Raw genomic sequence first — 16045 nt, 5'->3', positions numbered from 1 at the left:
GCCTCAGACTCACAAGTGCTAGGATTAGGCTTCTGCTAACGCTCTTAACTGTTCCAGGATGTTGTTTTCCTCTACTACAAAAACAAAGAGATAGTGAGGCAGGAGGATAGACAGAATGACCTCCTAGGGGCTCTTGGGATCCTTGAAGTCATAGTCACATCCACTGAACCCAGAGCCTGTGAAGATTCCCACCGAGTAAGCGTGCTGGGGCACAACCAGCATCTTAAGTAATTACATGTGAGTGCCAGGAAGTGACCTCACTGCCAGCTGGATACCACCACTGCTGTGAAGAGACACGACAGGAACAATCATGGCGGCAGCAATGGTGACATCAACAGTGATGTGAGCCAGGGGTGGAAAGGTGATGGCTGTTAGATCTTGCTTCAGTAGGAGAAGGGACAAAGCTGGTAATGAGGAGGTGGCGGTTCTGGCGATGGTAAATGGTGGTGGCACATCCTAGCCTCCTTGGACAGATGACGTGTGGCGGGCACTGTGGCTCAGTGTTTAAACTCCTGAGACACCCTCCCGGCTGGAGAGTTGGACAGATGACCACTCCATTTCCTCCCCTGCAATGGATCAATCCAAACAAGAAGCAGAGGGCAGAAGCGGGGCGCTAGCCTTCAGGTACTTTCTTTGTTGTAAAATAGGGATAGTTGGTTAGTAGAGGTCTAGACTTCTTGCCTGAGCATGCATGACGCCTTAGACTCTATCCCCAGCACAACAGAAAACGTGTGTGGCAATCCCACCACTCAGGAGGTGGAAGCCGAAGGGTCAGGAGTTCAGGGTCATCTTCAACTACATAGCGAGTTTGAGGCTGGCCTCAAACATCAACAGGATGAGGACGGCCACCAAACACAACCGGCTCTTAGAAAGTCGGATCACTCTTGGCTGCCGCTGCCATTGGGATTTTATCTTCTATTATTTCCTGTCTCCCTCCAGCTGTTTACCAGCCAGCAAGTGCAGGCTTTTCTGCAGAGCCACCCCGCGGCTACTAGTGACGTCAGTGGTGGCATTTAGGAGTTCAGCTTCCTGCCTGCCCAACTCCAGGTACAGTGGGGAAAGCCGTGGTGGGTAGGTATCTTGGAGTCCCAGCTTTCAGGGCCCTGGAGTGAAGTTTCCAGGTCAGCTCGTAGCTCTGGTGTTATTTGTGGCTTTCTTGGTGGGTCAGCGCTGTGCAGTCTAGAGTTCACTGCTGGGGGTCTGGTTTGTTCATGTGTGAATTCCGGCTTCTCTGTATTAAATAGCTGTCTACCCCGAGCGTCTAGAATTGCAGGTCTTCAGAAAGCTGAAGCAGGAGGAGCAGAAGCTGGCGGTCAGCCTGGGCTATAGAGGTAGATCTTGTCTCTAAAACAGCAGTAAATGGAGGGACCAGGCAGTGTGCCTAGGCTAGGAAGTGATGCTGAGCCAGCAGTCCTGGGCTACTGAGGTGGGTGGGAGGGGCTGGGGAGCCCTGTGGAGAGGGTGGGGTTGAAAAGTTGGCCTTTCTAAGCTAAGGGTTTTTTGTTTTGGTTTGTTTTGATTTTGGTTTGGGGGGTATTTTTTTGGGGGGTTTCAAGACCTGGTTTCTCTGTGGTTTTGGAGGCTGTCCTGGAACTAGCTCTTGTAGACCAGGCTGGTCTAGAACTCACAGATATCTGCCTGCCTGTGCCTCCCGAGTGCTGGGACTAAAGGCATGAGACACCACCACTGCCCGACTCTAAGCTAAGGTTGAGAGAATGAAGAACTAGACAGGTGGGAAGACTAGGGGCAGGTGTGTCTCAAAGTCCCCAAAGCAGGAACAAGCTTGCTGCATTTGCAGATTAGAAACATGGTAGCAGAATCCAGAGCATAAGGAGACAGGAACAGGAGGAGAGGAAGACAAAGACAGCCAGGGGAAGACCTAGCATTCTGTTCTTGTCCACTGGAAGCCAGTCAGTAAGGGTGTCCTTTGATAAAACGAAGGACACATCCTCAGGAATGACTGGATAGAGAAGGGGAGCAGACTAAGGTGGGGTCCTGCCACACAGGTGGGCTGCTGTCTCTTCAGGACACCACTGACTAGAATGGGAGGGGAGACGGGTACCGTTAGGGTAATATCCAACTGTCTTATCCGGAGATGCGGTGTAGTCCTAAGTGACCTGGTTTCCAATTGGCCTTTATGTTCTTGGACATTGTCAGCTGAGGAACTGACACTTCTTGTCTCTGAGACTAGAAAGGGGAGTCTCAAGTGCCACAACCGGAAGAGCAACTAAAGCCCAGTAAAGTGGTTACAACTACCTTCCCACTAACAAGCACCCTAACCCGGCCGGTCACCAAGGGACCCAGCCCCTCCCAGAGCTGTTCTTGGGACACAGCAGGGGGCATGCTGGGATGTGATGGCAGAAATCAGCTGTGTCAGGGACTTTCAGTTACTGTCTTCAACCAGGGGTTTCTCAGGATACATAACTCTGAACAGGGTCCTGTAGACCGTGGCAGAACTGACCCACACTTGTCCAGCTGTCCCTAGGCGGAGCCAGAATGATGTCACTGGTCTCTGTAAGCAGCAGAAGCAAATGAAGATGGCAACGACAGTCCTGAGTCCCTGGCAGGTGTGTTCTGGGGTGGGTGCTTAGGGAGAGGAAGAGGTTCCTAACTCTCGCCTGATGTGAGCCACCCCTCCCCCACTGCCCTCCAGCCTATTCACCAGGAGCTTGCACTCCAGCCCAGGAGCTCCAAGCCACTGCCTGACTCGATCTTCTGGAGCAGGAATCCTGGGCTGGATCTGGGCAGGGAGGGACCAAGCAAGATTGAGTCTCCCTGTTGCCTTATCCTAGCCTAGGATGAGCCCTGACCGTGGTCTCTGAGCCTGAGTATGTTAGAAGGGATCTTTCGAGGCCCAGACATAAACTCTTCTGTTCCAGGCTGGGGCCTGATGGGTCTAGAGAAAATGTTCCTACCTCCATCTGAGCCAAAAGCACACCCCAAGCTCAACTTTAAAATCATGACAAACCTGGCCCATGACTGCAAACAAGCCCCAAGGGTGGCTGGCTCAGCATCTCACCTCTGCAGTTGAGGCCTGAGCCTTCTGCCTGGAAAACCAAATATGGAAAACTAAAGCCAATTAAAACCATGTATGGTGTCATACACCTGCACTCCCGGCACTGTGGAGACCCAGGCAGGAGGATTAGTAGTTAGAGACTAGCTTGAGCTACATAGTAAACCTATGTCTGAGGAAGAAAGAACAAGGCTGGGGGTGTAGTTTACTGGCCAAGTGCTTGCCTGCCCCAAATGTGTTAAAGCCAAGTTTGTTCCCCAGTACCACAAAATAAACAGACAAATAAGGACCAATAAACCCCTTATGCCTCGTCTCCTTCTTTATGACACGTTTGTCTTAGGAAGGAAAGCCTAAAGGTCAAGTACACTTTCTGAGGCATTGGGTCCCTTCCCTCCCAGCCAGGCTCCTGGGAGCATTCTTACCCTAACCTCCTGACCTCCTGTACACACACTGCCCCCTGGGAGCTGGTAGGAGACAGACTGATGACATAGAGGTTGTCTGAGAGTCTAAGGAGTGGGGTGTGGCACCTTACCTGACTGACAGGAGAGCAATGTCTTCTCCTCTCAGGCCTCCAGCTCTGACATCCAAAGCTAAAGGTCTCATGCCATCAGAGCCCCACCTAAGCATGACAAGGCTTTGACAGTGCAGGTCCAGGACACCCAGGAAACATTTTGGTGCACTCCAGCATGTAAGGTTCAAACTCAGACCCACTTCCTAGCTCAGAAACTGTGTGTTCGTGACTTGGTGTCTCTGGGCCTCAGCTTTGCTGTCTGTCAAATGACAGTAACAGGAAATTGGTGAAGACAAAATGTGATGGAAGCAAGAAAGCCCTTTGGGGCCAGCAAAATGGCTCAGCGGGGTGAAGCGTCTGGTTATACAACCCTGAGGACCCAGGTTCTGTGGCTGGAAGTCAAGTAAGAGATAAAGATGGAGTTGAACTGAACAGTCATCCTTGGACCTCCACATGCTAGCATGGCAAGCACTTACCCATCATGCAGACTATTACTATCTTTTATTATTTATTTAGTTGTTTTTTGAGCCATTCCCTGGTTCAGACACAATTTAAAAAAACAAAATATTCTAAATAAAAGGTTTCAAATTATACGTGTTGTGTTGACAGTGTGGGTGTTTGCATGTGTGTTAGCGGGTATCTTCGACTGTCTTGGATCCCTTAGATCTGTAGTCATAGGTTGTTGTAAGTTGCCTACTGTGGATGCTGGAAACTGGACTCGGGTCCTCTGAAAGAACAGTAGGTGCTCTTTCTTCTTCTTCTTCTTCTTCTTCTTCTTCTTCTTCTTCTTCTTCTTCTTCTTCTTCTTCTTCTTTTCTTCTTCTTCTTTTTCTTCTGAGACAGGGTTTCTCTGTAGCTTTGGAGCCTCTCCTGACACTCGCTCTGTAGACCAAGCTGGCCTCGAACTCAAGAAGATCAGCCTGCCTCTGCCTCCCGAGTGCTGGGATTAAAAGGGTGCACCACCACTGCCCGGCAACAGTAAGTGCTCTTAACCACTAAGCCATCTCTCCAGCCCCCTTGAAATTTTTTATAATTAAAACAAAGACTTTGTAAACTGTAGAGTGTAATACTCCTGGGAACGTCAGCAGCTGGTTGCTGAATGGACGAAAATTTCATTCGCCAGCACAGTTCAGGGCAGGGACCATACTTCTCCAGCCACACACTGTGCGCAGAGCCTCCCCAGGACCAGCTCTTCGCGGCTGCCTTCCTGCAAGGAGATCAGGATGGGGACATCTGGGTCTCCTCGGACTTCCCACTGCGGGGACCTAGACCAGACAGTGCAGACGATGAGCAGAGGAAGGAGAGACCGGAGAAGAGAGCCAAGAGAATCCATGCTAGCTCCGGGATTTACCAACCCAAACTGGGACCAGGCAGAGGGTGGAGCGGTTGGGTGGGGCGCTGAGGCCCCGCCCCTATGACGTCAATGCCCGGATCTTCCTCGCCCGCGGTGCGTTCCTAGCATCCACGACTCCCGTGGGAACTGCTGTGTCTGCAGCTGGTGCCCAGCCATGTAGGTGCGGGGAATGAGGCTGGAGCGGCAGGGCAGGCCCAGGACGGAACTGCCCCTCACTCTGGGAGGGGATGGCTCTGGCCAGAGAGTCTTACAGGGGATTGGACGCCCTCAGCGCCGCGCCACCCGCTGCAGCAGTGAGGCTGGCGGATGGGGTGAGGTGGGGTAGAGTGGGGTGGGGTGGGGGGGGTGGGGGGGTGGGGTAGGTGGAGTGGGGTGGGGTGGGGTGGGGGGCTCTGCCTCCAGCTAGCGGAGCAGCAGCCGGGCAGCCACCAGTGGAAATGTGCTCTCAGCTCCCTCCGCAGGCTGCGAACTTCAGAATCCGCGTTAATCGGTCCCCATGTGACTCTTAGGCATGCCTGTGACAAAAGCCAGCCTGCCTCATACAGATCTGAGACAGAGGGACACTGTAATTACTTTCCAGTATTTCTTTACATTTCAGTTAAGACATGATCTCTCTGCCTCCACCCTCTCCTTCCTCTTCCTCTTCTCATCCTCCCCCCCACCCCCACATGGAGCCTGGTGTGGTGACACAAGCCTGAGATCCTAGTAGTTGGGAGAGGGTCAGAGTTGTGTCCTCCTGAGACCCTGCCTCCTCCAAGCCCACACCCCAAACTGAGAGCGCATTCATGGGCTCTTGGGTATGAATTTAGTTCTACTCTTGAAAGATGGGTTGCAACGTTTTTGTTAGAGGGGCGGTGGAGCCCCGGGAAGGCGGAGGCAGCCTGGTCTACAAAGCAAGTTCCAAGACAGCAAGGGCTGTTACACAGAGAAACCCTGTCGGGGGCCGGGGGAGGGGGGCAAAAGTAGAGGAGCCGTGGGATCACCGAGACCAGAGAACCCATTCCTGAGCACTGGCTCCTATTTTCAGTCCAGGAGATAGGTGCCAATTGTCACCTTCAGGTGCCTCGGTTTCCTCATCTTACTCACCTAGTCTCTCTACCTGCTTCCTCTGCTTGGATGGCCCGAGAAGCGCTCATGGGAAGGAGGGCCTTCACTAGTTGCCCAACTGACAGAAGTGAGATCAGGCTCCTTCCTGGACCCTGCCAGCCACTGTCTAGTCTTCATTCCTCCTGTGCTCCCTCAGGGCCTGCCTTTCCCTCTTATCTCCATCTCCCTACTTTCTCTTCTTCTCCACCAAAATGAACAGACATACCACACCTGTCTGAAACTTGACCCAGATTAGCAAATTGATGCTGTCTGGAGATTGTGGGCAGGTCTTGAGTGCTGAAACACTGATGTCTCACACCAGCCCCTTGAATGGTGGTACACGGATGTCCCACGCCACTCCTGGGAGTAGCTAGCAATCCCATGCAGAGAGAAAAACCCAGTCATAGCAATGGGGAGTGATCTGCACCCAGGCCACAGAGCCCACTGCACCAGCCTTCCCTGACTGGAGAACAGGTGTGAGCGTTCTGACTTTAAGAAGGGCCCCATCTCAGGAGATCTGGTTAAGACCACACTTCACGATTCCCTGCAAGGTCTGGTTTCTTCTGGGGTTAAGGAACAGAGCTCAGTTGGTAGAGTGTTTGCCTAGCATAGGTGAGGTCCTGGGTTCCATCCCTAGCATCACATGAACCACAAGCCTGTAGTCTGAGCACACCCAGAAGTAGAGGCAGAAGGATCAGAAATTCAAGGCTGTCTGTAAATTCAAGGTCAGCATAGGCTACAAGCGACTGTCCAAAAGACAAAAGAGGAGCAAAAACAGAAAAAAATACAGTATACAAGTTCCTCAAAAAAATTTCATTGGAGAGATGGCTCCTGAGTAAGAGCCCAGCTGTGTGCTTCAAAGAACCAGGTTAGATTCTGAGCACCCAAAAGGCAGACCCCTACTGTCTGCAGCTCCCACTGTGACACCCACTTCTGGCCTCCACGGGCACCAGGCATGAAAGTATAGCACACACACACACATGCAAGCAAAACACCTATACACATAAAATAAAAGTAAAATTTAAGCCGGGCTGTGGTGACACATGCCTTTAATCCCAGCACTCCAGAGGCAGAGGCAGGCGGATCTCTGTGAGTTTGAGGCCAGCCTGGTCTACAAAGCTAGTTCCAGGACAGCTAGGGCTGTTACACAGAGAAACCCTGTCTCAAAAAACAAAAACAAACAAACAAAAATACATTTGAAAAGAATGAAAGGGGCTAGTGAGACAGCTGAGCAGATGAGAAGGATTCCTGCTACAAGCCTGACAACCGGAATTCAATCCACAGCCCAAGACCCACAAGGCAGAAGGAGAAAACCAACTCCCAAAAGTTGCCCTCTGGCCTCTACTGAAATGTGGCACACAAGCCCATATCAATGACTACACACACACACACACACACACACACACACACACACACACACACCACATACACACACACACATACACTCACACCACACACACACCACACACACACACCACATACACACACACACATACACTCACACCACACACCACACACACACACACACAAATTGTTCAAAAATCATAAATAGAATTGTAATATGATCCCACTAAGTAATGCTGGAATTGAAATGAGTGTGTCAAGAGACATCTGCACCCCATGTTATTGTAGCACTGTTCAAAGAGCCATCCACAGAATGGATAAAAAAAAACTTGGTTTTGGGGGCCGGAGAGATTGCTCAGAAGTTGAGAGAGGGCTCTTCCAGAGGCCCTGAGGTCCTGAGTTCAATTCCCAGCAACCACATGGTGGCTCACAACCATTTGTGATGAGATCTGGTGCCCTCTTCCAGCCTGCAGGCAAACATGCAGGCAAAGCATTGTATATACATAATAAATGAAAAAATCTTTTTAAAAATTGGTTTTATATACACACAGTAAAATATCATTAAAAGGTAAACTCCTGTCTTTGTCACTACATTAATAGAAAGACAAAACCACATGATCTCATGATATAGGTGAGAGATAGCTCATCGGTTCAGAGCCTAGCCTGACATTCTGGAAGACAGGAATTCACTTGGGCAGCTCACAACTTCCTGTAGCTCCCCCTCCAGGGAGTACCCTGCCCTCTTCTGGCCTCCTTGGGTAACACACACACACACACACACACACACACACACACACACACACACACACACACACAATTTTTAAAATTAAATCTTTAATCCCAGCACTTGTGAGGCAGAGGGGTCTCTGTGAATCCCAGGCCAGCCTGGTCTACAGAGTGAGTTCCAGGTCAACCAAGACTATGAAGAGAAATGCTGTCTTGAAAAGTCAAAAATAAATAAAAATTAAATAAATCTTTTTTAAAAAAAGAGCTGTTCTCATAGAAGTAGAAAATAGGGGCTGGAGAGATGGCTCAGCAGTTAAGAGTGCTGTCTGCTCTTCCAGAGGTCCTGAGTTTAATTCCCAGCAACCACATGGTGACTCACCACTATCCATAAAAATATCTGGTATTCTCTTCTGGCCTGCAGGGATATATGCAGGCAGAACACTGTATACACAATAAATACATCTTATAAAAAGAAAAGAGGTAGAAAATAGAACAGTAGTTACTAAAGAGGTTAGGAGAAGTTGAAGAAGGAAGAGAAGAGATTAGACAATGGGTACCAAAGCTAGCTCACAGCTACAGGGGGATTAAGCTCTGATGTTGTGTTTAAACAGATTTGAACCACAGTTAACAGATGTTATGTAATAGATTATTATGTATTATGATTATGTTTATTGTTGTTTGGATTGGTTTGAGTTTGGGTTTCTCTGTGTAGCCCTGGCTGTCCTGGAACTTGATCTGTAGACCAAGCTAGGTTCGAACTCGGAGATCCACCTGCCTCTGCCTCTACCTCCCAAGTGCTGGCATTAAAGGATGTGTGACACCGCTGTCCTGTCACATCATGTAGTATGTATTTCCAAATAGCTAAGAAGGGGATTTCGGCAAAAAGAAATGAGCAATGTTGCATGTGAAATTATGTGCTGATGCCCCTGATTTTATCTTTGTCTAATATAGACATATATCACTCTATAAATATGTACAATTGTATGCTGATGAGAATATTAAAAAGAGGCCAGGTGTGGTGGCTTACATCTGCAATCCCAGCACTCTGGAATTGAAAGCAGGAGGGTGAGAGCCAGCATTGGTTTCTTAGTGAGTTCAAGACCAGCCTGGGATACACATCTTAAGAAATGAAAGACAAAAGGGGGTTAAGGGAATGGCTTAGTGCCTGCTGCACAATTGTGAGTACCTGAGTTCAAACCCTAGAGTTCAAACCCCAGAGCCCATACAAAAAACTGGGCCTGTAAACCTAGCAGTGTGGCAGGCAGAGACAGGAGTAGCTTGTTGATTGTTAGAAACACAGAAAAGATGCAAAGGACCTGAAGATGTTCCTTTAGACACCACAGATGACCAATGGGCACTTGAAAAGACATTACCAGCTCCAGAAAACTGCAAATCAAAACAATCTCAAAGGTCGGTGAGGTGGCCCAGAGGGTAAAGGCAGGAGGCGGCGTTAAGTCTGACCACCTAAGTTTGATCCCTAGCTTCCACAGAATGGAAGGAGAGAACCAAGTCATACAAGTTATCCTATGGCCTCCACATGCAAAGCCTTCCTTCCCTCAATAAATAAATTTAATCAAAACACTGAAACAATGAGATACCATCTCACATGCCTAAGATGCTGTAATAAAAGAGACCCATAGCAACAAGTGCTGGCCAGGAGGTGGAGAAATCTGAGCTGTCCTACACTGCTAACCGGAAGGGAAAATGGTGAGATTGCGTTTGGAAGACAGTCTGGCAGTTTCTCAAAAGGTTTAACAACAACAACAAAAAATCCCTTAGCAATTCTATCTCTGAGAACACACCTAAAAGAAGCAAAAACAAATAGAGAAATGGCTCAGAGGTTAGGAACTTTGGCTGCTCTGCCACAGGACCCGGTTCGATTCCCAGCTCCCACATGGCAGCTCACACCTGTCTGTAACGGTCAGTTCCAGAGATCCGACACCCTCGAACAGGAAAAACACCAAGGCACATAAGGTAAAAATAATTTTTAAAAAAAGAATGAAAAAACACATTGATGCATTCACAGCTTTCTTCATAATAGCCAGGAAGTGGATCCAACCCAAATGTCCATCAACTGCTGAGTGGGTAAATAAAGCAGGCACTATCTGTATCAGAAGAATATACTTGGCGGGAAAGGGATGCAGAACCAGGGTGTAGCTGGGTGGCAGAGCAGGTGCTTGGTTTGTGTGTGGAAGAGAAGAAGTGGGAGGGCTCAACCACCTGCACTGAAGAAAAAAAAAAAAAAAAACGACTTGTTACAAGCTACATTACAAATGATTTTTTTTAAAAAAAAGTAGTGTTTTTGCTTTATTCTGCAGTTTACATATGAATCCAATACATGGTTTTCTTTTTTTGTTGTTTTGTTTTGTTTTGTTTGTTTTTCGAGACAGGGTTTCTCTGTGTAGCTTTGGAGCCTATCCTGGCACTCTCTCTGTAGACCAGGCTGGCCTCGAACTCACAGAGATCCGCCTGCCTCTGCCTCCCGAGTGCTGGGATTAAAGGCGTGTGCCACCAACGCCCGGCACCTGGCACAATTTTAAAAAGCAAAAAACACACTCTCAACAGACGACACATGAGCTTGTGTTGAGAAATATTTCTGGAAAATGCCAAAGTGGCCAAAGGAGACCCAGATTTTGTCCCTGATGCCCCTGTTGATGCCTCACAGCTGAAGCTAAAAGGAGCAGTGGAAGCTGATATCAGGTCCCCATGACTTGGGGTGTGGCATTGCTCCGTGAGGGGTCGAGGTGTCTGTTGATGTCCTCCAATCTGTGCTTGTGGGTTCTGGGTGATTCTTCAATATCTTTTCTTCATGTTACCACTGCATCCTGACATTTGCCCAGGCTGAGGCCGCTGGTCCAGGCAGCACTGCATTCTGACATTTGCCCAGGCTGAGGCTGCTGGTCCAGGTAGGACTGCCGCTCCTCTTCCTTCATCTTTTTGTTCTTTACACCACTTTGGGGGGTTTTGACTTTTTTTTTCTTCTGCATTGAAATAAAAAACTGTAATGCTAAAGAAAAAGAAAGAGAAAGAAAAAAGGAAGGGAGGGACTGGAGAGATGGCCCAGAGATTAATAGCACTGGCTGCTCTTCCAGAGGAGCTGGGTTCAATTCCCAGTACCCACATGGCGGCTCACAATTGTCTGTAACTCCAGATCTGACACCTTTACACCAATGCATATAAAATAAAGTTAAATAAATTATTTTTAAAAAAAAGAAAAGAAAAAAGGAAGGGAGATAATGTGGGAATTACCAATACGAAGTCAGGTAAAAATATAAGGGTACTTATTAGGGAGAAGCCTTACTTGCAGAGTGACCTAGACAGCTGGCGGGGCAGGAGTAAGTACAGCAAGCCGATGAAACAGAAGCAGGGCAGGAGTAAGTACAGCGTCCACAGGAGTAAGTACAGGGACCATGTGTGCGCCCCTCACTCTTAAACCTTCCCTACTTCACCTGTAGCCAGCCCCTAGCAGGCGTGGCTACCGTGTCCCCTACAGGGAGAAGAAAGAAAGGTAAAAAGGAAAAAAGGGCTGGGTGGCACATGCCTTTAATCCCAGCACTCAGAAGGCAGAGACAGTCAGATCTCTGTGAGTCAAGGCCAGACTGCTCTACAGAGTGAGTTCCAGGACAGCGAGGGCAGCACAGATAAACCTGTCTTTAAAAAAAAAAAAAAAAAGGTAAGAAAGAAAATTGAGGATTAGATTTAGCAATGCAACCTTGAATCTGACAAAGGCAGTTTAGGTGAAAGGGTGGAACCAAATGTCTCCCTTGTACTGGGATCCTGGGCATGTACTACCACACCCCAGCTCTTTGGAGATTATGTCTTAATGCAGATTAGAATGATCCAGTCAATGAGAGAGGGAAAGTCCTGCCACCAGCGAGGAGAAGGGACCCGGATGCTCAAGGGAGGGGAAAACAGGTGCATCCCTGCAGCGGGAAGGGAGGTTGAGCCCAAGCACAGAGGCTGGAATGCGCATGCACGGAGCAGGTGTTGGGGATGGAAGGAAATATCCTTCAGATTGGTCTGTTTTCCTAGGGAAAGGAGAAGAGGACACAGGAGAGAATTTGGAGTTGAGAAATGGAAGGCCTGTCCCTGTTCTCTAGGACTGGAGAGAGTAGCTGGCTGAGTCACTCGATAGGTGGTGGGCCTGATGTTACAGTGAGATCAGCAGGGCTGTGTCCCTCCGGAGCCCCAGTCAGGGTGTGGCTTTGCCAGGTGGAGGCAATTTAATGATGGTGGAACAAGGGGGTGAGGGCGAAATACAAGGGAGTGATTACAGCGATGGCCATGGACCCTGAGCCGGTTAAGGGGGAATCAAGGACATGAGGGAGTCCAGGGACAGTGAGAAAGGGGGACCCGGTGGGTGAAGCAGCCAATGGAGTTGGGGCTGTATGAGTAAGCAGAAGAGATGAGAGGTGACGCTGCTATCAACGGTATACAGGCTAGGGGTACAATTAGCAGTAATGACAATGTCCATTACCTTGGCTGTGAGGACATGGAGTAGGCTGGAGGCCAAGAGCCACAGGAAGAGGGGATGGGCGAGCGACACTGGGAAGGATCACCTGTGTGTAATTCGGCTTCCCAAAGTCACCCTCTCAGGTGAGGTCCTCTCTGGGCCTTAGGCCTGGAGTTCAGCCAGACCTAGGTATGAAGTCTCTCTAACTCTGAGGCTCCACACAAATGACTTCGTTCCTCTGGCCTTGGTTTCTCCTCCTTTGAAGTGAGCGATTTAAGTTATTGGGTCATGAGATTATGTTCTGAGATCTGATGAGGCTTGGTAAGCATACGGCAGGGAGCATGCTTGTGGTGTGGGTTTATTAAGCAGCCATTCATCAGCATTTCCAGAATGCTTTCTTCTGGGGTCCCAGAGCAGAGGTGCCAATGTAGCGATCTAGCCTCTCAGATGCTATGCATGGGAGAGCCTGCCCCTAGTTCACTCCCATCTGACAGAATAAGCAGCTGGGGTCCAGACAGGCAAAGAGATTGCTTTCTATCACTACAACTCTATTATCACGGAGAATATAGCTCCCTTTTAAGATCAGCTGGAGTCATAATTAAGATGGGAAACGTGTCCAGGCACCTAGCAGAGGCTCACCTATAACATCCCGAAGCCAGCTAGACTTAGGATGCACCCAGGGTGCATTGCCTTCACTCATTGGGATACTTTGAAGCAGGTTTTAATGGAAACAAAAGGTCTCACTGGGCACACCTGTTGTGTCCTCCCTCTCTTGGCCTCTCTACATTCCCCAAGTCACCCCTAAACCCACTGGGCAAACACGGAAGGCATCAACTTTGTGAATGGAAGTGTTGACAGAGGGTGATTCATAGAACATGTGCTGGCTAATTGCTGTGCCCAGTCCAGACACAAGGACAGAGATTTGGATTTCCTTACAAAATTTGATCGAGTATATAAGAGGGGCACTAACTACTCTGGCTTGTCCCTCAATGGTTTCCAGCCTAGCTGGTCCACCTGGGGCCTTCAGGCTTCTAATACTATGTGGTCTGGTATCTCTCTGACTGCCCGGGCTCTTCAGGGACAAACACAGAGAGGTAGGGCAGAGGGGGCCAAGCAGAGATTCGCCACGCCAAGGAGCTGCCCCTGGATGAGCCTCTCAGCTCCTGCTCCCCTTTTTAGGTGTTCTTTCCTGTGGCCCTATTTTATTTTATCTTAGCCCATCATATGAAGTGTCTTGTTTACTTCTCTATTGTCTTTCTACAGTCAAAAGTTCTAAAAGGACAAGGACATTGCCTGCCCTATCTCAGGGTTCAGCCTAGCATCTGGCACCTAATAAGTTCCTTGTGTACATAGGGAGTGTTGACTGAAGAATGAATACATGGAAGGATGGATGTTATGGGTGATGCCAGGGCTGTGCCAAGCATGACCGTGTGACCTGTGCCAACTCTGAAGAGGAGGGGCTGGAAATACAGTCAGGAGACCTGGGTTCAAACCCTATACTGCCAATTAGTGGTTGTATGACTTTGGACACATCACTTGACTTCTGGAGCCTTAATTTCTTCATCTGCATATCTAGAAAAATGATCTCACCTGCTGAGGCTTAGTTTCAGGAATGAATGGTCACAAATGTAACATGATTTGGTGCATAGTAGAGGCTTAAGAAATGTTAGTTGCCCCCCCTTCTGTTGGGGGATGAGAGGAAGTTTAAGTGACAGTGGGACTTAGGGATATTTTGGGTTGGTTTTGGTGCTTGGGGAATAGACTCCGGCACTTGCACTAGTGTGTGCTAGCATTCGGAGCCCTAGGTAGGAGAACACTATGGCTGGACCTCAAACACTTTCATCAGTGGCCCAGGGTTCTGAGATAAGTCAGCCAAAAGAGCTCTCATCTTTATTTTCCCCTTTTGTGGCCTTGAAGCCTGGGCTTCCAGCATGCTAGGCAGGCAATCAACCACTGAGCCACATCTCCAACTCCCCTTTATTATTTTTTGAAGACAGGGTCACAGGGAGGTGGTGGCATACACCTTTAATCCCAGCACTTTGTTCTCTGAGTTGGAGGCCAGCCTGGTCTATAGAGTGAGTTCCAGGACAGCCAGGGCTACACAGAAAAACTGTCTTGAAAATCAAAAAGAAAAAGAAAAGGAAGAAGAAAAAGAAAGAAAGAGGAAGAAGAAAAGGAGGAAGGGAGGGACAGAGGGAGAAGAAAAAGAAAAATAAGAAAGAAGGAAGAAGAGGAAGAGGAGCCATACTCATCCCTTTATCTGTTTGTATTCATCAAAAGTATATATAATAAAATAGTGGGCTGTCAAGATGGCTCAGGGAGCCAAGTGGTGGTGGCACATGTCTTTAATCCCACCATTTGGGAGGCAGAGGCAGGTGGCTCTCTTTGAGCTCCAGGCCAGCCCCATTCTAGAGAGTAAGTTCCAGGACAGCCAGGCTACACAGAGAAACTGTCTTGAAAATCAAAAAGAAAAAGAAAAGGAAGAAGAAAAAGAAAGAAAGAGGAAGAAGAAAAGGAGGAAGGGAGGGACAGAGGGAGAAGAAAAAGAAAAATAAGAAAGAGCTCCAGGCCGGTCCCATTCTAGAGAGTAAGTTCCAGGACAGCCAGGCTACACAGAGAAACTATCTCAAAAAAACAAAACAAAACAAAAGCAAAAAACACCAACCAAACAAACAAACAAAGATGGCTCAGGGAGTAAAGGATCTTGTCACCAAGGCTGAGAACTTAAATTTGATCCCTGGATTACACCCCCTACACACACACACACACACACACACACACACACACACACACAGAGTGAATAAATGTAAAGAATAGTAATGGTGCGTGGCGTTGATTCCAGCACATGGAATGCAGAGGCAGGTAGGTGTCTGAGTTCAAGGCCAGCCTGATCTGCATAGTGAGTTATAGATCAGCTAATGAGGCCCTGTCTCCAAAGTATAAAATAAAATAACAAAGAATAAAAATGTTAAAATAGCAACCAACGTCTCTGGGGAGAATACATGGGCATTGCTAAGGCTCACCGGGTGAGCACATGGTGCCTTCTCTCGGGGTTTCCAGGAGAGGGAAACAAGGGTAGCATGGTGCTGGGGCTGGCTTCCAGAAAGAAACGTGTGTGTTCTGCTCTGAGACAGGCTAAGCTGTGTTCTCAGATCCTGGGGTGTATAGCTGCTCCTAAGTTTTGATTCCTCTTCCACGGTCATGTTACTCCTTAGCCTGCCTTATAGATCAGGAGGATGTGGAATTTGTTATGTTATTGGGAGAATGACAAGAAAAAACACTGCAGTTATGAATCAGGGTTACGATTTTTCCTCCTCCCCACGTCACATGTATTTAAAATCTGAAAAAAAATGTAAAACTGGGCAAATTCAAAAGTAGCAATAAGTCTCAGCATCTATGATCTGTAAAGAGAGAGAAGAAAAACAGAAATATCCATTCCAGAAAGGCCCTGGATCTGCCCAGATGGAGCGGAGAGGGGATGTTGCATAGATTTTTACACCTCCATCAGGACCATAACGGGCACTCACACGCTACATGATGGTTGGTAATAATGTCCTC

This window comes from Cricetulus griseus, chromosome 2, assembly GCF_003668045.3.
Source record: "Cricetulus griseus strain 17A/GY chromosome 2, alternate assembly CriGri-PICRH-1.0, whole genome shotgun sequence".
Taxonomy (NCBI): Eukaryota; Metazoa; Chordata; class Mammalia; order Rodentia; family Cricetidae; genus Cricetulus; species Cricetulus griseus.
Note: the sequence above shows the minus strand (reverse complement) of the source record.